The sequence below is a fragment of the Macrotis lagotis genome, chromosome X (genome assembly GCF_037893015.1).
Source record: "Macrotis lagotis isolate mMagLag1 chromosome X, bilby.v1.9.chrom.fasta, whole genome shotgun sequence".
NCBI classification, from domain to species: Eukaryota; Metazoa; Chordata; class Mammalia; order Peramelemorphia; family Peramelidae; genus Macrotis; species Macrotis lagotis.
In genome coordinates this window covers 542,468,998-542,490,239 of record NC_133666.1, presented here as the reverse complement: position 1 = coordinate 542,490,239, position 21,242 = coordinate 542,468,998, and the positions used below count along the sequence as shown (strand labels likewise).

General features: G+C 35.0%; 2 long non-coding RNA genes across 2 annotated transcripts in view; both read right to left on the bottom strand.

Annotated features, from left to right (window-relative positions):
• LOC141497291 (uncharacterized) overlaps positions 1-21,242 on the bottom strand; it is a 162,214-nt gene that overhangs the window by 10,428 nt on the left and 130,544 nt on the right. The window lies entirely within an intron of this gene.
• On the bottom strand, positions 1,734-17,443 carry LOC141497292 (uncharacterized). The gene is made up of 4 exons (XR_012471280.1): positions 17,326-17,443; positions 15,940-16,018; positions 7,273-7,459; positions 1,734-1,983 (listed from the first exon to the last, which is right to left on the bottom strand). It is a non-coding gene; the product is annotated as an uncharacterized LOC141497292 (long non-coding RNA).

Genomic DNA, 21,242 nt, shown 5'->3' with positions numbered 1-21,242 from the left:
CACAGAATATAGTTGTATCTCCCTTCTCCAATGACCCCTGTCTTACAGTCCAGGGATTTTACAGGCTTCCATTAGTGAATTATTCTAAAGGTTCATATATCCAAGTAGTTGCATCTATTGTAGGTCTTGAAGGAAAAGAATACTTTCATATAACCTGGGATTTACAAGGAGTACATCACAGGAATGACAGAGAGAGCAGTTTGGGATTGGGGACTAGCAGGTATTTAATTTTGTTGAAACTTATGCGACATAAAGCTGAGGAGATGGTTTGCAATTATCTGATTTTGAAAGAATCTTCACTATTATATTAAAATCCTTTTATTGATTTCTGATCAATTTCCTATCACAATATTCTATAACAATATTCCCACATTTATTCCTTTCACTTTTTTAAAAAAAATACTCAACCTTTTCTCCCCTCCTCACCCCAGTTAGCCTCATCTCCTATCTCACTAAAAACAATATCTTTCATCATAAGTTCCTTTACCTTCCACTCCAAATATATCAAAAAAGTCTCTCTCTCTCTCTCTCTCTCTCTCTCTCTCTCTCTCTCTCTCTCTCTCTCTCTCGTCTCTCCTCTCCCTCTCCCCTTTTCTGTCTTTTAATAAGTGGAAGCAACAACTTTCTTAGAAAAAGTATCCATTCAAGTTATTATCTTTCATTTTTATTCCTAAACTTATAGAAAGACCAATCTACAATGCTGGGCTCTACTCTCTCATCACTCATTCATTCCTTATTCTCAGCAATATGTCTGGTGTATAAAGATTATTTGGCAACTGGGTGAAAAATAAATTAAAGTCAGAAGGGATTGGAGGCAAGAGCACAATTAAGAAACCTATTTTTATTCTTGGCAATTGGCTGAATGTATATGGAAAAAGAAGTGGGACAAGAAAGGAAAAGATCAAATATAATTCCAGGGTTTCAAATCTTGGTTACTAGGATGACAGAAATAGTGAAATTAGACTGAGGAACAGGTTTATAAGGAAAGAGGATAGAAGCCTTTAAACAATTAAATATGATATTTGATCTGTGGATAATAGAGGCATATAACCCATAGACTCTTGTATGTAGCATTCTGCTAGATTCTACTTTTTTGAAGTAAAAATGTGTTTGTTGTTTTTAATCTACTTAGTCTCCATTATTCCTATTTTAATAATGGATTGAGTTTACCTAAGAATTTTCACATCATGCAGTAAGTCTCCATTCCATCAAATTTTAGTTGTTCAGTTGTTTCAATCACATCTGTCTTTGTGACCCTAATTGGGGTTTTCTTAACAAAGAGACTGGAGTGATTTGTAATTTTCTTCTCCAGCTCATTTTATGGAAGAGGAAACTGAGGCATACAGGGTTCAGTCATTTGCTCAGGGTCACACAGCCAGCACTTATCTAAGGCTAGATTTGACCTCAGAAATAATACAATGAAAAGAGAAATGGACATGGCTTCAGAGGACCTCAGAAGCATAACTTTATGCTTTAGGTATTAGATTTCACTGATTAAAAGACTATTTGATTGTTGAGTATTTTTCAAGAAAAGTAAAGAAGTCAGAGTCCAGATGGAATCCAAAGGGTATCAAGTTGCAGAACTCCCATACTGGCCTTACCTTTAATTTTAACCAGAACCAAGGATTATTATGAAGCAAAAAGAAGGTGAGATCATCTCACAGGCAGGTGAAAACCTTCCTTTCTAATATCATGAAAATTGAGACAAAGGCTTTATATTTAATTCCTAATGGAACTGACAGTTAGATTAAGGGCGGTGAATCAATCAGATGCATTCATTGTCCTCAGGAGACATACCACTCCGTTTGGAACCATCCTCACTCTTCTGGATGATTTTCTTGAGATGACTCATCCAAGGATTAGTAGAATGAAGATGACAAGTTCATGGATCAGTGAAGGCAAATCTTCCTCTTGAAGGGAGGTATGTAATCATTTAGTCATATGAGGATAACTGAAACTCTTTCAAGGCTTTCTATCAAGAGTCTAAAAAATAAAAACAAATCCAGGCAACCTTTAAGTTTGCATATTCATGACATGGGTTTTCAGGATTCGCTTATACAAGACTGATTTTTTTCTACAAATCTCTCTTTTTGTTCATAGTAAGAATTGAATTTACTTGAATTTTGAAGTCAAGCTATTTTGGCTGTCATCTGAATCCTTTGTGATTCTTTAGACAAATGGGATATTACCAATCCCTATAGTACTCTGAATTTGGGATCAGTCTGAATAGGAGAGCTGTTAACCACTCTAACTTCTGAAAAGATGCTTATTTGGAACAATCCTATTTGTTCTTCCTTGGCAGGTGTAAACATTTTTTGGTCAAAAATCTTTCCCAAATTGAATATATTCTATTGGTCCATTATATTTTTTAATAAAAGGAGGTTGATAAATTTTATAAGAATTCTCTGTGTCACCCCAACAAATTCCATTTCCTACAATTCTTTCTTTATATTATCTTACATTGCTTAATCAATACAATTAAATTAAGCATGCATTTATTAAATACCACTTATGTGGCAGGAACTATGTTATATATTCTAAATATGTAGACAAAAATGAAACTGCTCCTGCCCTCATTGAGTTTCCATTCTAATATGAGGGTAAATAAAAACAGCATACAGACAAGCACAATGCAAAGCAATTGGGGGGGGGGGGTTGGAGAGCAAAGCACCATAAATGTATATTGTTAACTCTCATTACTATCAAAATAGAAACATTTTTCTTCTCTTCTAGATTTCAGATAGAAATTATTTGGGGGGGGATATAATTATCTTGCATTTATTATTTTAATTTTAATTTTTTGTGAACTATTGTAAAACTGATAAATAGCTACATTGAATAGCTGAATGTATTAGTTTGTAAATAATAAAGATTTTTATTATCAATATTATTATTACCACCATTATTATTTTGTTCTTTTAATCTTTGTGTTCAGTGGATATCAGATAAAAATCATTTTAGGAGAAGTCTATCAGATATTTATTCTTTTAAATACAATGCTCAGGGCAGTTAGGTGGCACAGTGAATAGACAATCAAGACAATCTGAATTCAAATCTGCCCTGAGAAACTTATTAGCTGTGTGACCTTGGGAAAGTCACTTAATCCCAATTGCCTCACATCTAGGGCCATCTCCAGCTGTTCTGATTCATATCTGGCCACTGAACTCAGATGACTCTGGAAGAAAAAAATGAGGCTGATGACTTTGCATAGAGTCCCCTCAATAAAATCCCAATTCATGTTCATGATCACTTCCCTGATGGCATAGTCTTCTTCAGGAATGAAGGATAAGCAACAATAATACTTAGCAATGCTATTTTTCAGTGGACAAAGCATTTAGTGTTTGAATTTGAATGAACATCAAGTAGGAGATATGTACCTTTTCATTGTATATAATTTTAATTTTTTTCTCTGGATTTCTTGATCTTGAAAACTTTTCATGAATACATGTTGAAAATTTTAAATGTTCAGCATGGAAACACCTATTATAAAACATTCTTACATTTTTATGAGTCAATGTTATGTCCTGGTTAATTTTAGGCAGTAATTTTATATGTCATAGTGTTCTAGTCCAAATTCAATTTATTTATTGAATTTTAAAGTATATTTTGGCATTTGTAGTTATACTATGAACTTTCACAACTGTTAGCTTATGAAGTATAAAGAACTTTTATAGCTAATTCTGGCTCCATGTTTAATTCTTCATTAACTATTTACTAAGTATTAAAATTTTCAAATCTGTAGTAAAAGATTGCCTTATCATCTGTTTCCTAACAAAATTTGCATCAATCAATATGAATTTTCAGATATTTTTTGGATATTAATGATTTGATATGTATTTTTTATGGGTTATTTTATTTTCCATAAACCAATATATTTGACTCAGTCATATTGTCAACATTCATTGTTAACAATATATTATTGTTTGAGTCAACATGGATGTTGTCCATAGAAAGCCTTTTGGTTCAATTCTTACATTTTTGTTATTTCATGGACTCCTTTCAGTAGTAAGGTACTATCAATCAATAACATTTATTAATCTTGTACCAGGCACTATACTGAGTATTGGGATACAAAGAAAGGTTCTTTCCAGTTCCTTCCCTTGAGGAGTTCACAATTTAGTTGCAGAGCTACATGCAAACTAATATATACAAACAAGAGATAGAATAAATTGGAAGTTATTACCAGAGGAAAGACACTAGAACTTAGAGGTACTAGGAAAGACTTTTTATACAAAGTGGAACTTTAGTTGGGATTTGAAGGAAGCAAGCAGAGAGAGATGAGGAAGGAGAGGAATTCTGGGTATGGCAGACATCCAGAAAAAATAGACCTGAGAAATGGAGTATCTGGCTCAGCAACAAGGAGGTTCATATGTAGAGAGATATAAAGTATAAGAAAATTTGAAAAGTGAGGAGTGGAAAAGCATGCTAGAATTTAATAGAAGCAATGATGCATATCTATTATTAGCTTTCAGTACTGATAGTTATTGCTTTTCCTTTTCTAATATATATTTCATTTCCCCATATTTATAAGTTAAAACAATTAAAATATATTTTTAAAGCACTGAATTCCAGATTCTATCCCTCCTTTCCCTGTTCCCTGCCTGAGATGGCAAGCAACCAAAAATATAAGTTATATCAATTATGTGAAACATTTCCATATAACCATATTAGATATTTTGTACAATAAGAGTGAAATAAAAGAAAAAGAATGAAAGAAAATGGAAAAATAGCATGCTTCAGTTTGTATTCAAAGAATATCGGTTCTTTCTCTGGAGGCAGTTAGTATACTTCTTGATTAGTCCTTTGGGATTTTCTTGGATAATTTTAATGAGAATATTACTGAGAATAGCTAAGGCATTCATGGATCTTCATTTAATAATATTGCTATTAATGCATATTTATCTTCTGCTAGATCTTTTGAAAGTCTTTTTTTATGTAATTTGGAAATTATGGGTATTTAGTGTGGTCTAAGTAGAAGGATGTTCTTAAACATGAATGGATCAATAATATGTATGGAATACTTCTAAACTGTCCAATATTATTCTATAATTATGTGAATAAATTGATGAATAAGATTGGTTTGTTGGTTAAATGAAGTATTAAGGAGCTATTGGAAAGGAGAAAGTGTAGAGATGTATTAAAATGTATTGTACTTGTTTAAGTGTGTGTGCGTAATGAGGGACTATTCTATGGTGGAAAAAATGAGAGTAGACAGAAGGAAACATGAGAGATATTTTGGAGGTAAAATCTTTGACATATTTTATTTGTTACTACCTCCTCTCCTATACATTCTCTCCTCCCTGAGTTTTTGTGACATGGTTCTTTCTAAGACACTATCCTAGCTTTATCTGGCCACCTTTTCCTATTTTTCCTTTGTAGGATTATTGCCTTTGTTCTGTATGTAGTTGTACAATAGAAACATATCCTGACCCCTTTTCTATTTTCACTTTACTCTCATGGTGATCTCACCAGCTCCCATGGTTTTAATTATCGTGTCTATGCATGTGATACCCAAATTTACTTTTCCAAATGGAATGTCTTTCTTGAGTTCCAGTTCCATATCATTAACTTCCTGATGGACAGTTCCAATTGTCTAAATTGTATAAATCTTTGTCTGCTTCTCTCTAATAGCAACTATACCCCCCCCAAGTATCCCCCCCATTCTATTCACAGCCACAGAATGCCAATACTTTGGAGGAGATATATACCCATGTTTTATGGAAGTCTGTAACTTGCTGATAAGGAATTCTGAGTTAGGAGAAAGCATTCCTTCTCCCCTGACAATCATGACAAAAAAGTAGACATCCTGAATCAGGGAAGGAAACTATAATATATGCTGTGACATCTTTATGAAAGTACATGTAATTTCATTGGTTCCTGTAAATAATTTTATGGGCCTTTGATTAATTCCTATGCAATATGTGTCCCATATGTATATGCAGAAACTACAAAATTTAGAGAATAATAAACCTGTAAGTTAACCTAACTCTATTTGATTTTTCTTAAGACCAACTACTGGAGGCTAATACACATTTAACTAATTCTGTTTGTTCCTTATTAGGGCAACTCTGGAGGTTAACACATGTAGTTTAATTCTTGACAGAGCCAAACTCATGGAGGTTGTCAATAGACACCCCAAACTCAACATATTCAAAATGGAACTCATGACCATCAAAATTCATAATCTTTCTATTTCTATTAAGAGTACTATCATCCTGGTTGATCAGGTTTGCACTTTGGGAGTCATACTTAAATGTCCCAGATCTCCCATATACAATTAATTACCAAGTCTTGTCAATTCTATCTCCACAGTATTTCTGACATTTCTATCTTTCTGTTCATACAGTTACTAATCCAGGTGAATCCTTCATCACTTCTTAGATTATTACAATAAATTCCTTATTGGTTGCTTTGTCTTCAGTTTCCTCAAACTACTCTTCACAGAACCACAAGATGTTAAAGCTGAATCAGATTGTGTCACTGTCCTGATAAAGAAGCTTCAGTGACTCTCCATTGCTTTTGGGTTTCAACCGAAACTTCTGTTTTTCATTTAAAGCCTAACACACTTTAGCTCTAACAAAGCTTTTCCTGACAGATTTTGCTTTACAGTCCCCATTCACTGTGAACAAAACAGCCTATTTCTATTCCTCATTCTGACACTAAATCTCCTTTCTCTATTCCTTTAAACAGAGGTTGACCCCATAACTAGAATGTTTTACCTCCTAACTTGTGATTCTCAGTATCCCTAGTTGATTTCAAGGCTCAATTCAAATGGCATCTTCTTCACCTAGTCATCTAGTAACTACCTAGCTGTTAATTTTCTTTCTCACAAAATTACTTAGAGAGAAAAATATATATAAAAGCATAAGAAATTTCAGAGAAGAGTACAGGCAAGGAGGGCAATTTTGTTACTAGGTATGTTAAAATTTAATAAATACTTTAAAACTATGTGACATAATTATTTCATTCTATTTTGTATTTAATCTATTATATAATCTTTTTGTTCATCTTTGCTAAACTAATAATAAAATATTAAAAATTTTTAAATATTTTGAGGGAAGAAATCATTTCATCTTATATACTTGTCTTTCTCTTGATCCAGTTCTTTTGCATATAGGCATTTATTAAAAATCTGTCGAATTGAATGGAAATGAATTAAAAGTTGGTATGAAATACACATAATTTGTAGCAATAAATGAAATTCTCTTCCCCCCTTTCCCATTTGGGGATAATTCTATTAACCCCAATAAAAGAGTCTGTCCCATCACAAACCTGGAGGTTCAGCCCGGCAAATATTGCGATGCTTCCTCACTTTTCCTAGGCCAGAAAGGATATGGGAGAGTAGTCCAAGAGCTGATGAATGTATCTTGGATCATCTTTATTCAAACAGTGTCTATTTTTGAACTCCTCTTCCAGGTGGCTAAGCACCCATCTTTCCTGGTATGAACTGTACCAGAACCTGGTGGGAGGAATAACATCTTTCCAAAACTACTTTAAAAATCATATTCCTAATGTTTCATATCATTAGTCACAGCTCATTTGAATGGGTTGTGATGAAGGCTACAGTGGTTATATGTATGTCAAGTCAGATTAGAAAAGAGAGTGGAAAAAGGAGAATGGTTCACCAAAGAGAGATAACAGCTTTTGATTTCTTTTGCAACCCACTTGTAAAGAAAGTTTTAATCCTTACTTTCTAAGAAACAGGATGTCATCTTATGACTTTCCAATAGTAATGGGGGCCTGTGGTTGACATGCTTGCACCTACTATTTTTCACAGCTTATATTAGCTTATTTTTAATAACTAACATGTATATAGAGTCTTACATTTTGCTAAGTGATTTAAAATATCTCATTTTTATTTCCATAATAATTCTGGGAGGTAGTTTTTATTATGAACTCCATTTTTTTCTGATGAGAAAAATGAGGAAGATAAAGGTTAAGTGCCTTGTCCAGGTTCACAGAACAAATAAGTATTTGAGGAAGGATTCAAACTTAAATGTTTGTGAATTCAGGTCTAACACATTATATCCACGTGCTACTGAACTGCTCTTATTCTGTTTTTGTATCAGTCATTTTCTACCCACCACTCTCTCCATGTTGAACCCTCACTTATGAGAAAGAAAACAAAATAATCAAAAACATTAGTATAGATGTATGTGTATATGCATGTATACAAACATATGTACAACAAACATAAATATAATATACATGTATGCTATGCATGTAATAATGATATTTATATAGTGTTTTATCTGAGTAATCCTTTTTCTCCAGCTAGGGGACTCACTGAATAAAGTATTGGACTTGAAGTCAGTGAAGCCTCAGTTCATATTCTGCTTCAAGTATTAGTTTTCTGAACTTGATCACAAGTTTCCTCATCTATTCAAATGAAAGAGTTGGACTTGACATCTTCCAAGGTCCCTTCCACCTTTCAATACAACACCCTTTGAATCCCTCTCTGCCATTTGGGATTATCATCTAGAGCTGGAAGGGACCCTGGAAGCCACTGAGTCTGTCCCCTCATTGACAGATGAGAAGACTGAGGCCCAGGAAGTAGGATTTTAGTGTTTTATTTCTCTCCTCTGAAATCATTAATTTTTCCATTACTAAGAGCTCAACTTCTTTTTTGAGTCATTTTCCCCTTTTGCTGTTGTAGTTACTAGGTACACTGTTCTCGTGATTCTGCTTATTTTACTCTGCACCAATACATTTCAAAAAAATCCCAGCTTATTCAAGGTTGAACACATAAGGGATTAGACATTTGCTTTCTGGGATCATCTGGTAGAATAGAAAGCTGAATAATAAAATATGCCTGGTGACAGTGAGATGCCCATTTTTCTAATGAACCATTCATGTAAACATTCACATGTTTATAGAATTAATGATGTTATGAAAGGTATTTATCCCCAGAGTTTTCTGGACATTGACAGTTATTGTCTCATATTATCATCTGGACTAGAAACATATTTTAAGACAGATTCCTAAATTGATCATTTAAGAGAAGGGCCATAAAATATAACCACTGACCTGTATGTCAAAAGAAACTGGCCAAGACCCAGGAAAAACCAGGCAGTTGGCAATCTCCTGTTTTATTTGATTTTCATGAGAATCTGTCTGTGGGGGAAATCTGAGTTTATTTGGTGCAATAACAAGAATGTGTTCTCTTAGCTAATTAGTGTGCAATTAGGTGTCTTATAAAGGCTTTCTGATGAGGAGGCTGAAACAGAATAGTGTCACTGCAAGGCAGAGGTATCTGGGGGTGGGAATGGGGGTGGGAATTATGCCTTCTGTGCAGGTAGAGACTAAAACATTTTAAGAGCCAAATTGAATTTCTACTGCCTGATATTTTACCATACACATTGTGTAAGTTCTCTTAAATGAAGTAAACCTCTAGTTTCCCGATATCTCTTTAGAAATAGAGACCCTTTATTTCTCTCTGCAGACTAGAATTGTGCCTTCTCATATTATGTGTACTTTCTTCTCCTCATTCCCCAACATTTTATAAAAGTATGGAATTTTATAAAAACAAACTATGTTGTGTTACTTTTAATACATTTGAATTGATTATTCTCATGATTAGAAGAAAAGTCAACATTCTTGAAGGCAGCATTGATATAACTTAATGAACATTTATATGGAGGGAGGAAGAAAGCAAGGAAGAGGAAAATCTCAAGTATATTAAATTTGATTCAGGCAAATACTTGAACTAAAACTGCACATCTCTTTATCACTCTGAATCAAAACGCTAATGTAAATTGGTGATCCTTCAGAAAAGTAGACTAGATGAATTTTGACATTTATATGGTATTAGTGTGATGTAATAGATAAGGATGTTTCTTGGAGACAGTTTACCTAGACTGAGAATTTGGGCAAGTCACTTCATTTCTTTGGGCCTCAATTTCCCCCTTTGAAAAATTAAAGGGTTGGACTAAATATTTTTACTGTATCTTTTAGCTCTAAATAGCATGATCCTAACATTCTCCAACTTTTATCTTTCTTATCTGTAAAACACTGATTTACCTAGTTAGACAAATCTGGGATCTGAGTATTTATTGTAACCTCTTCCTTTATTAGTTATTATGGTCATCTATCTATCCTTTCTCATCCTGTGCTCTCATCATGCCCTGTCTTCCATCCTTCAGAGTGGATCAGCCCAGGAGGGTTGAAAGACATTATACCAACCCTTTCAGTCTTTGGGTCAAAGGACATTAAGATTTTTGTCTTCCTTCGCAAACATCCACTTCTCCCACATTGCCAGTGTTTATAATCTTATATTCCCAAATCCAAAACTAGACACTGCCCCAATACTTCCTTAAAAATTATGAAAATATTTTCCAGCAATGATTGTTATTCAGTTTTTAGCACAGTTCCAATACACACAAGGTATATTTATTAAATGTTTGTCGAATTGAGCAATGTTTAAGAATTGTAAAGCACCTAAGGTTTTTCCAAAGCCCTTTCTTATCCTGGGGAAGGGCCTAAAGAAAGATCAGTTTCTGGGCAATTAAAAACACCCTGACTCTCTTTTCTGTTCTGTTTGCATTTAATTATTCACTATAGCCTGTGTTGGTGAAAAAGTTTCTAAGTGTATTTGCTACAAGCAGATGTTCATGCTTGTTGAGCCTAGTGATTTGAGGAACAGCAAAAGGAGACATGGTCAGAACGGAAGTCAATGACCCAGATAAATGGGAGCAGAGCCAGTATAAATTATGTGAGTTAAATAGAATTCTTTCAAGCAATGATTTTCATGTATTATTTTCAAGGCCATACTTAAGATGAAGAATTTGATGCTTTGGCTTTATCTGTGGATTAAGACTCTAATCTCTTGCCCTCATGGTTAAGAAAGCCTTCCTTAGGGCTAACCTACACTATCATGAATCCCGCTACTATTAAATATAGATTCTTATGCCATGTGGAAATGGTCCCCAATCTCCATATAATGACCTTCATTAGTGTTTACGTCAATTGTCAGCTCTATCCTGTCTTGACCTCAAGACATGCTTCACTTCACTTTTTGACCATTTCTCAGAGACCATCTGGCCCATACCATCCTCTGCACCTACCACCCCTGGCCCCAATTCCCATTTTCCAGTTTGTAAGCTGTAACTAAATCACCTATGTCATCCACCCCTAGAAAGAATATATCAATCTATCCCTATAAGTGTTCTCACCATTCCTGTAATTATCTAAATCAAAATTCTTATTCCTGGCCACCATTTACCAGATGGTATTATCTCTCTCTATTAGAGTATAAATTCCGTGAGGACAGGAACTCTGTTTATTATTTAATTTGTATTCCCTTGACTCAAAGTAATTTCTAAATATCTTTTCCACTATTTTGTTAACATACAAAAATTTATTGTTATTTAGCATTAACATTTTAAAACACTTCCTTTCAAAGTAAAATGCAAACTTTCCCAATTTTACTTTTCATTTACCATTTGCCTCTGGTGCTCAGCTAACTTCTTCATGAAGTCTTTACTATTACTAATATCTTCAGATAGAAGGGATGTTAGTTCCACCCCCTAACCCCACCCTAAGAATCAAAATAGCTAACATTTACTTAAATGTTTAAGGTATTCAAGCAGCTTTACATAGATTATTTCCTTTAATTTTCATCACAACACTATGCTATTATTATTCCCATTTTACTGATGAAGAAGCTACTACTAAAAGATGTTAAGGGACTTGTCCATGATCCCATAGCATATAAATGTATGGGGCCAAATTTGAACTCAATTCCTCTTGACTTGTAGTTCGACATTTATAACCAGTATACCATTTCTCTCTCTCACAAAATCTCCTGTCTCTTTTCTCTGACTTCAAATTGAAGATGATCTGGGTTCAAGTCTTGTTGTTAACACATACAAGTTAGGAGGCACTTTCTTTTGGATTTACTATACTATCAATGATAGCACAGTTATTTATTTGACTCAATCCCATCTAGCAACTGAGCTATATACACTACCCATGAAGTAATAATAATAATAACAACCAGCATTGTGAGGTAGGTGATATCATTATCCCCATTTTACATGTGAGTTAGTTGAGATAGAAAGATTGTCCCCTTCATGGAATAACTTAATTAACAAATATTTGTAGCCTGATTTGAATTTAGGTCTTCTTGGCTCCACATCTATGTCCTTATTTACTACTTATCAACTATGAATAATGATTGCATTATTTTATTTTATCTTTGTAACCTCCAATATCTATCTTATATACAAGCAGATCCTAAGTCACTATTAATTAATTCAATTCTAGGCATGCTTTCTGATGATTAAACTTTTGTCTAATTAGTTCTCTGGTATTTGGATTTTTTTAAAAAAGTATTCTATAGCTAGCTGCGTGGTGTAGCTATAGAATGAGATACATTCAAATAAGAAAATACAAAATGAGATTTGTGAGATAAATACAAAAATGCTTTGAACAGTCTTATTAAAGACCTTATTATTTCAAGTCCCTTTTTGTCTAAGTTCATTTGAGGCCATATGAATATGTTCTTTCCTTGATGAACAAGGAACTTTTCACACATGCAGATTCATTCCATATGTTATCTCCATGGCAGTGGTTAGGACAAAAAAGGATATGCTTGGATTCCCAGGCCATTGCTTGGCTTTCTGAAATACAAAGCCTCTTGATTAACTTGCCCTGAATCAGAAAAGAAATCACATGGTTTCATCGCACTGCACATTAAGCTGGTAAGTATCCAAATTTCATTTTCTACCTTCTCTTCTGGACTTGTTGGGAACTTATTAATTTCCTGGGGAACTGTACTTCAATGTTCTCCAGTGGTCATTTATCATTAATTGTACCAGTTATCTTAGTGTCTTAGTGTCTTGGGGGTGGGGATTTGATTAATGACATCCAATGCCATTGTCCATCCCCCAATAAATAGCAGTTGAACAAGGGTCTGTCGGTCCAGAGAGGTAGATTAGCACTGTTCTAAAGGGATGGTCAACGACTTTCATTGCCCTTGGCTGATCAAAAGGGAATCAGGTTCAGATTCCTGAATCCTGAGTGGTGGTAGTCAGGTGACCAATCCCAGAGAAGCCAGTGGGATCCCTGGGGACAGTTCTGTTTTTCTTTGTGAAGGGCAGGATCACCCTGGAATTGGTTCAACCCAAGAGAAGGGCTCCTCCTTGGAAAGTGTCATAGTTCTGGGAGTGTTTGGTGAGCTTGAGCTCTTGGAAGTGTACTAACACAGTAGAACAACATAGACTTCTAAGTGCCAAGGGAACATTTCCGAATGTTAAAGCTGTTGCCAATTGTATCACACTTCTTGTGGCTTAAAGATGGAATGTCTGAGAGGAAGGACTGTATTGATGATTATTAGTCCATCTAGAGACAGGTTTGGATATATCAAGTTGCTGTATTCTGTCGCCAGAAATTACATGCTTTTGCTTATTGGTGCATTAAGGTACTTCACTGATATGGGAGGAAGAGAAACTGATTCAATGACCAAGAGACTCCCATAGCATACAGATCAATAGTCTTGTCTCCTATCAATGAGGTCATGGGATGGAATGGTTCTGGAAAAGGAAAATGAGAAGGATGTATTTGCATAATAGTCCCCTCAATATAAAAATCACAATTGTGCTAATGAGGCCATCAAGTCTATGACAAATTGGTCCTCTTTGATTACTAAGGATGATCATTACCTTCTGATGGGTTTTGTATTTTGTTTTACTTTGTTTTTACTTTTGGTGTTGCTCTGACCTTGATTGTTAATCTATTTTGTGATCCAGTTCATGAAACTAAGCAATACTTAACTGATTCATTGAACCCATGGGGCCAGAAGCCAAGAACTTGTTCTCATGATTCAAACTGTCATGTTGATCAGGCATAGGTGATGAGTGCCAGTAAAAGTGATTGCCCCATATCACATAGTGCTTATGGAGGCTGACATTTCTTGAGAGATAATTCTATCCCAGCAATGATTTAGATAGGGTGCAGGAAAGGTGAGGAAAGACACAGAAGATAACACAATGACTGATGTTTCTCCAGTTCTTGTTTCATATCATTATTTAGTTCTATTGCAAAAGAAATAAATTGCAGCCATTGATAGAAACTTCTGACTTATGGGAATCTCACTTGGGCTCACTGGCTTAGTAGATGGCCTAGAACTCTCATGATTAATTACCCATCATTAAAAGTACCTTCTTTTATATTCCTATCTGGTGCATAGTAAATGCTTGTCAAATAAAACAGAACAATAATTATTATAATATAATGGTAGCTCACATTTAATAATGTTTTAAAGGTTTTTTAAAGCACTTTCCCATCACAATTAAATGCAGCTCAATTTTTTTTGCAAGGCTGTGGGGTTAAGGGGCTTGCCCAAGGCCACACAGCTAGGTAATTATTAAGTGTCTGAGGCCAAATTTGAACTCAGGTCCTCCTGACTCCTGGGCTGGTGCTCTATCTACTGCACCACCTAGCCGCCCCCTTGAATGTGTTTTTTTTATGCAAACCACTTATCCTCTCAATGCTTTGGGCAGTTCCCAAAAATGGAAAGTGGCAGAGAAGATGCTATCTGGTATTGGAAGAAGGAATTTTCTTATCTGAGAATTCCCTATATCACTGCAATATCAGTTTTCTAGAGGCAGCATACCAGACTTTTTCTTCCATTCTTCCAGCATTAAGTTGAAAAATTATGCTGTCCATTCCACAGAGGGAAAAATGGGGGTGGGGGTGGCTCAGAGGAGTCTGTGGTCTCACCATTTCAAAATATAGAAGCCAAAATTTGAACCCCCTTTTTAAACTGATTCCAAGTGTAAGATTGTTTCTACCATATTATACTGGCACATTCTTTCCATGTATAAACTACTCCTTGTAAACTTAAAGCATATCAAGAAATAACATCACCAAATGGTTCTTAGGTAGTCATTAAATCCATTATTGCTTTAGTTCCATCTAAGTGGAACTCTTCCTCCCAGAGAGTGGCTTCCTCTCAGGCAGAATCTGGTTTATTGAGGATGGTACAGTTGAATACACTCTTGGTCTTAAGTGCATGCCCAACACAAAGTGAAATTGCTTTGACTTCAAATTGCTTTGAATTCAATGGGAACATATGAAGATGGGAAATCAAATTGTCAAAACAATTTTTTTAATTGAGGGGGAAAATGTCAGGTTCTGAGATGATCTAAATGTACTTTATGATTTTAGTGAAAAGTAAGTTTTCTCAGTCAATAAAGACATTCAGAAATTTCATGTTTTTGTAGGGACTTGATCAACCAATTAACAGGTATTTAAATATCAGGGTTTGGGAATTTAGATACAAAAATGGAACAGTTCTTATCTTCCAGTAACTTCCGCTCAATTGGCTTGACCTTTCTCCATCTGGAGGGATTTGGACATGTCCATTTTCACCTCATTGGAGTTGAGTGATTGGGGATGACTCTACTGACTCAGACTTTGGAGGGTCAGAACTAAATATTTTTGCTGGACATATAACAGAGAGTGTTTAAAAAGCAGACACACTCTAATTCATCACATATGAGGTGGTCTATTTGGAATTTGGAATTATGTTAAAAATGACTAAAAAAAAGTCCACATTAGGGATGGCTAGGTGTCACAGTGGATAGAGAACCGACCCTGGAGTCAGTACCTGAGTTCAAATCCGGTCTCAGACACTTAATAATTACCTAGCTGTGTGGCCTTGGGCAAGCCACTTAACCCCACTGCCTTGCAAAAAACTAAAAAAAAAACAGTCTACATTAATGATTTCTCTGCCAGATATACAACTAAATGTAGTAAAAGGAAAAAAGAAATATTTCATATATACCAACATTTTCATAACAGTAGTCATAGATTGTAAGACAAATTATTGTGCTATAAGAAATTTGGAAATGAAGAATTAAGAGAAATATATGAAAATATTCCTATTAACAGATTTATATAGCAGTAAGGGGTTGAGTTATGATATGGAGGTCCTACCTGTGAATCAACTTGATGATGCAGGTCTGGTTGGAAAAGTAGGTTGTCCATGTAGCAGTCTCAATTTTTTCCCCCCATTCTGGGGAAAGGAGAGGGACTTTTATTACTCAGTTTTGGTCAAAGAGAATTATCTGTATCCATATCAACTGTTTGACAAAAAGGAGAAACCACATTTCCTAGACTTTTCTGAGTAAAATAGAGTGGGCTAGAATCTATCAATTCACTTAATTTTATCTTTAGAACAGATCTGAGTTCTTCCTCTCAGTCTCAGTATCTGCCCTGCATTTCAAAGTCTGAATTATCTACAAGAAATGAATAACCTACAAGGGCTGAGGAAGTAGAAAAGGGGAACAATCTTGATCCTAATGCAATAGTTAGTCACAGAAGAAAAATAATTATTTGTGTCACTTCTTGATCAGAAAAAAATGTAGGTACCGGGGAATGCCTCTCATTTTACAAAGGAAGAGGTTATTTACTTCCATGAAGCAACACCCACATCTTATGACTTATTAGGCTATTGCTGCAAAAGAGTTTTAAGGATATTTTTTGTTTTTACCACATCTTAGGACAGTGAGGCTAATAGAAACTAGACTTTGAGTTAGGTAGACCTGGGCTCAAATCTTGCCATAGATACTCATTAAATGGCTTGGGCAAGCCATTTAACCTCTACTTGAGTCTCCTTAACAGCAAGGTGATGTCGTTATAGAATGCTGAACCTGGAATCAGAAAGACTCATCTTCCTGAATTCAAATCTGACCACAGATACTAACTGTGTGACCCTGGGCAAGATATCTAACCTTTTTGCCTCAATTTCCTTATCTGTAAAATGAGCTGGAGAAGGAAATGAAGGACCATTCCAATATCTTTGCCAAGAAAACCCCAAATGAGGTAAAAAAAGATTTGGACACAACTGAACAACAACAATATCAGTTTGGTGAGGACTTTGGGCTTAAAGTCCTCTGAGGTACTTTACAACTTTTAACTCAAGATCTAATAATATCATGAAATTGACATCGCTGTCAGGTCAAATAAAAGTAAATAGACAGTATCAGAGATTTAAAGCTTGAAGAGACCTTAGGGGACTATGGAATCTAATCCCCTTATTTTACAGATAAATAAACAAGAACCAGAGAGATTAAGTGAACTGCCCAAATTTACACAGTAAACTGATAAGACCAAAATTTGAACCTAGATCCCTTTGCTCTAAATTCACCATTCTTTATTCTAATAGTACATATCTTCCTCCAATGTTGGCTTCAGGTTAGAATTATGTGATTTCATTAAATTATTTGATTTTGGAAGCTTTAGTTTTCATTTTTCATAATGAAAATGAATAATACTTGTCTCCTGAGTGATACATATTCTCTAATGTTATCAAATTTCTACCTGAAAAGCTGTTTAAAAATCCTCAAGGATCATAATTGAGGTGGCCTTGAGGCTGCTCATTTTTTGATACTAGACACATTTCCTCTTTCTAATTTTATTATCAAGAACAGAAAGTTTGGAGTTGTAAGCAGCCATTCTACTCAAACTTCTCTTTTTCATCTGATGACTACATCTGATGATGGACTATGGTTGCTAAGGTGAGAATAAAGGGGCCCTTCTTATTTGGCCTATTGCATCATGATAGAGTAAATGCTGTCCTAGGGTCTATTGTTGCCGTGGAATGACTCAGTATGACTAAATTACCAATGATTGCTCCATATGAAACATTCAAGGTCAGTGCAATTTTATTCCAGTTCAAAAAACTACATTTGACTCACATCATAATTTTCACAGTGGGCCAACAACAACCCAGGAATTTAAGCTAATGGTAAGGATTTGGAGTACATAGTTACTCTTAGAGCCTGCTGATTTTTGAGGTGCCTGGTGACCTTTCATTATATATCTCTTCTAGAGAATCTGGGCTTGCCTTCAGAGTTGTAGGGGGACTGGAGAAGAGTGATTTCCTCTCAGTAAAGTGAAATTCCATTCTGATAGCTATAACAAAAAGCCACATTTGGGGACAATATGGAGATATAAGCTAAATTGGTACTCAGTGAATAAGAAGACATTTTATTTGGACAACTATACCCCCAAAATATGCAATAGGCTACTGATATTGAATATTATAGGCATGTTAGTACCATGCAGTACTCGGTTCTTTTATTTTTAATTAATTGAATTTTAACATTCATTAAAAATTTTTTTGAGTTCCAAATATTCTCCCTTTCTCCCTCCCATTTCCTACCACATGAGAAGACAAACGATATGTTATCATATATGTGAAGTAACTAGAAAGCATATTTCCATGTTAGGCATATTCCAAAAAAAAGAAAACTTTTAAAAAGTGAAAAATATAAATGCTTCAATTTGCAATCCAGAGTTCATCAGTTCTCTTCCTGGAGGCAGATAAGAGATTTTCTTTTTTCCATGAGATCCCTGGAATTGTCATAGAACATTGTCTGATTGAACAGAGTAGCTAAGTCTTTCATAGTTTGGGTCCTTTTCTTCATCAATATTTTTTATGAACAATTTAGAACAGCTCACTCTAGTGATCATCAAGTGATTTTCACTTGTGAAGCAGCTAAGTGGTACCATAGTGATCATACAGTAGGACTTGGAGTCAGGAAGGGCTGAAATCAAATGTGATCTCAGACACTGATTACAGTTGTGTCATTTTATCCTCTGCCTCAGTTTCTTCATCTATGAAATGGGGATAATAATAGAACATATTTATTATGAGGATCAAATGAAATAGCATATATAGGGCACTTTGCTATATAAATGTTAAATAAATAGAAAAAACTTTTAAAAAGATAAGTACTAGGAAAAGATGCAAGGGACTGGTTAATAATGAAGGTTTCATTTGCATAAAGTTTCCAAAGTACATTAAATACAATGTCTCATCTGATACTCACAAGAATCTTTTGGGAGATAGAAACATTTTTATCCCCATTTTAGAAGTAGAGAAGCTAAGGATGAGAGAAATGAAATGACTCAAACTCTCAAGGAGATCCAACACTAATAGAAGATAAACAATTTATCTAGGGAGTGGTGTCCAGGGAGGGTTACTTTGGTTTGCAAAAACTACAGGGATGGTATTGAGTCACCAGGGAATAGGTAGACACATTCTTCTGAGAAGAAATGACAAAGTTATTTTGCTTGTGGGTCCAGAACTGGAAAGAAGAATGAAGAATATATACGTGAAACATCTGTGAGGTGTCTGGGGAGCAACATGAAGTGTAACACTGTGTAATGTATTAAATGTATATTAAACGTTTATTCCTATATATTTAAATAAGAAATTAAATATCTAGGTGTGTGTGCTTATTGAATTTCTTCTATGAATTTACATATATGCATGCACACACACACATATATATATATAAACATACATAATTCATATACACTCTTATGAGGGAGGACAGAGAAGGAAAAGGATAAGGAAAAGATGAGGAAGGAGGAAGAAGAGGAAGAGAAAAAGAAGATGGGGAGGAAGGGAGAGGGAGACAGGGAAAGACAGGGAGAGAGAGAGGAAGGGAGAGAGAGAGAGAGAGAGAGAGAGAGAGAGAGAGAGAGAGAGAGAGAGGGAGGGAGAGAGAGAGAGAGAGGGAGAGAGGAGAAAGAGAGCAGGAGGGGGAGAGAGGGAGAGAGAGAGGATTTTTAAAGTGCTTACTCCATGATAGGTACAATACTAAGCTCTGAAAATACATATGTAAGGAAGCAAAATTGTCCTGCTACTAAGAAACTTTTATTCTGACTGGGGAGGACAATGCATATAGAAAAGCCAGAAAGCAGAGGTATGGGTAGGAGTTATTGGACAGGAGATGAGGAACAGGCTTGGTTGTAGGTAGCATAATGTGAAAGTTCACCTACAAAGAAGAAAGAAACTCTACTTCAGATAAAAGAGTTGTTATCTAGGTTTGTAGATTGTTCTTAAATAGCCAACTGCCTTTGGGCAGAGACCAGCTTATGAGGTAGCAACATCATGAGAAGGGCATCTAGCTTTTCCCTTACATTGTTTCATCATCATTATTTCCTTTCACATAGCTATTAAGTGTGTCTATGATGTGTTGTCTCAGCAGTGTTATATAGCTGTAAATGTATAAATAATATGTAAATGTGTTCTTGGATTGTATTAAGAAGGATTAGAACAAGGAGATAATAGAGCCAACATATTGTCTTGGGAAGACCATTACATTTAGTTCTTAAGTGGTGATAAACAGTGATAACAATAAAGTACCTAAAAGAGGGCATCTAGAAAGATGAAAACTCTGAGATCATGACACATGTGAATTATTTGAATAAAACTAATCAATCCAAAGCAAAGAAAACTTGAGGGAGCCATGGTAGCTGTCCTCAAGTATTTGTTGTAATTGGCTGCAGTGTGCCAAATTAGGAGCAATGGGTGGAAATAACAAAAGAATAAATTTGAGGATTTTCTATGGCTATTGGCCACTATTATTTTATGACCATTGCTACCAACTTTAGGTACTGGCAGAACTTCTAATAGTACTTCCAAATAGACTGCTGAGGTGGGGGGTGAGAAAGAGAGAAGAATTGAAAAGAAAGAGGATTATTTTATTCAGAGAAGGAATTTTTGTTTAAAAATGGGTTAGATTCAGAGGGCTCTGGGGCAATTAGATAGTGCATTGGACAGAGTACCAGAATTGCAGTCAGGGAGATTCACCACCCTTAGTTCAAATCTAGCCTCAAATACTTACCCTGGGCAAGTTCCTTTAACCAGTTTGTCTCAATTTTCTCATCTATAAAATGAACTGGAGAAGAAAATGGCATACTACTCCAATATGGTCAAGAAAACTCCAAAAGCTCTCACAAAAAATCATACATGACTGAAAATGACTGAACAACAGATCTCTCAGGTCCTTTCAAATTCTTTGAATATATGTTTCTTGCATTTTAAAGCAATGGTCCAGAAAGTCAGATTTTTTTTTCCCTAGGCAACTATTCGCTCCTCAAATCCGCCTTTTTAATCTGAATACATTTGAGGCCCCTTCCAATTCTAGGATGCTATGATTCAGTGAAATGACTCAAGAAAGATATTTTTTAAAATCTCAGTAAAGCTACTTTTTAGCTTGGAGATAAAATAGCTTTCTTGTTATTCTTTTTAAGTCATATAAAGAAGTTATGCACTTGTGCAAATTTCTGTTCATGACTAAGTATGACACTTTCATATACTTAATGATTACTTTGTTTTAATGTTTCTTTGTTGTTACCATTAATATTATCTATCGTAATAGTATTTTGCAACTTATCACCAGGCAGTAATCTATCTGATTGCCAACCTTCTGGTAAGGTAC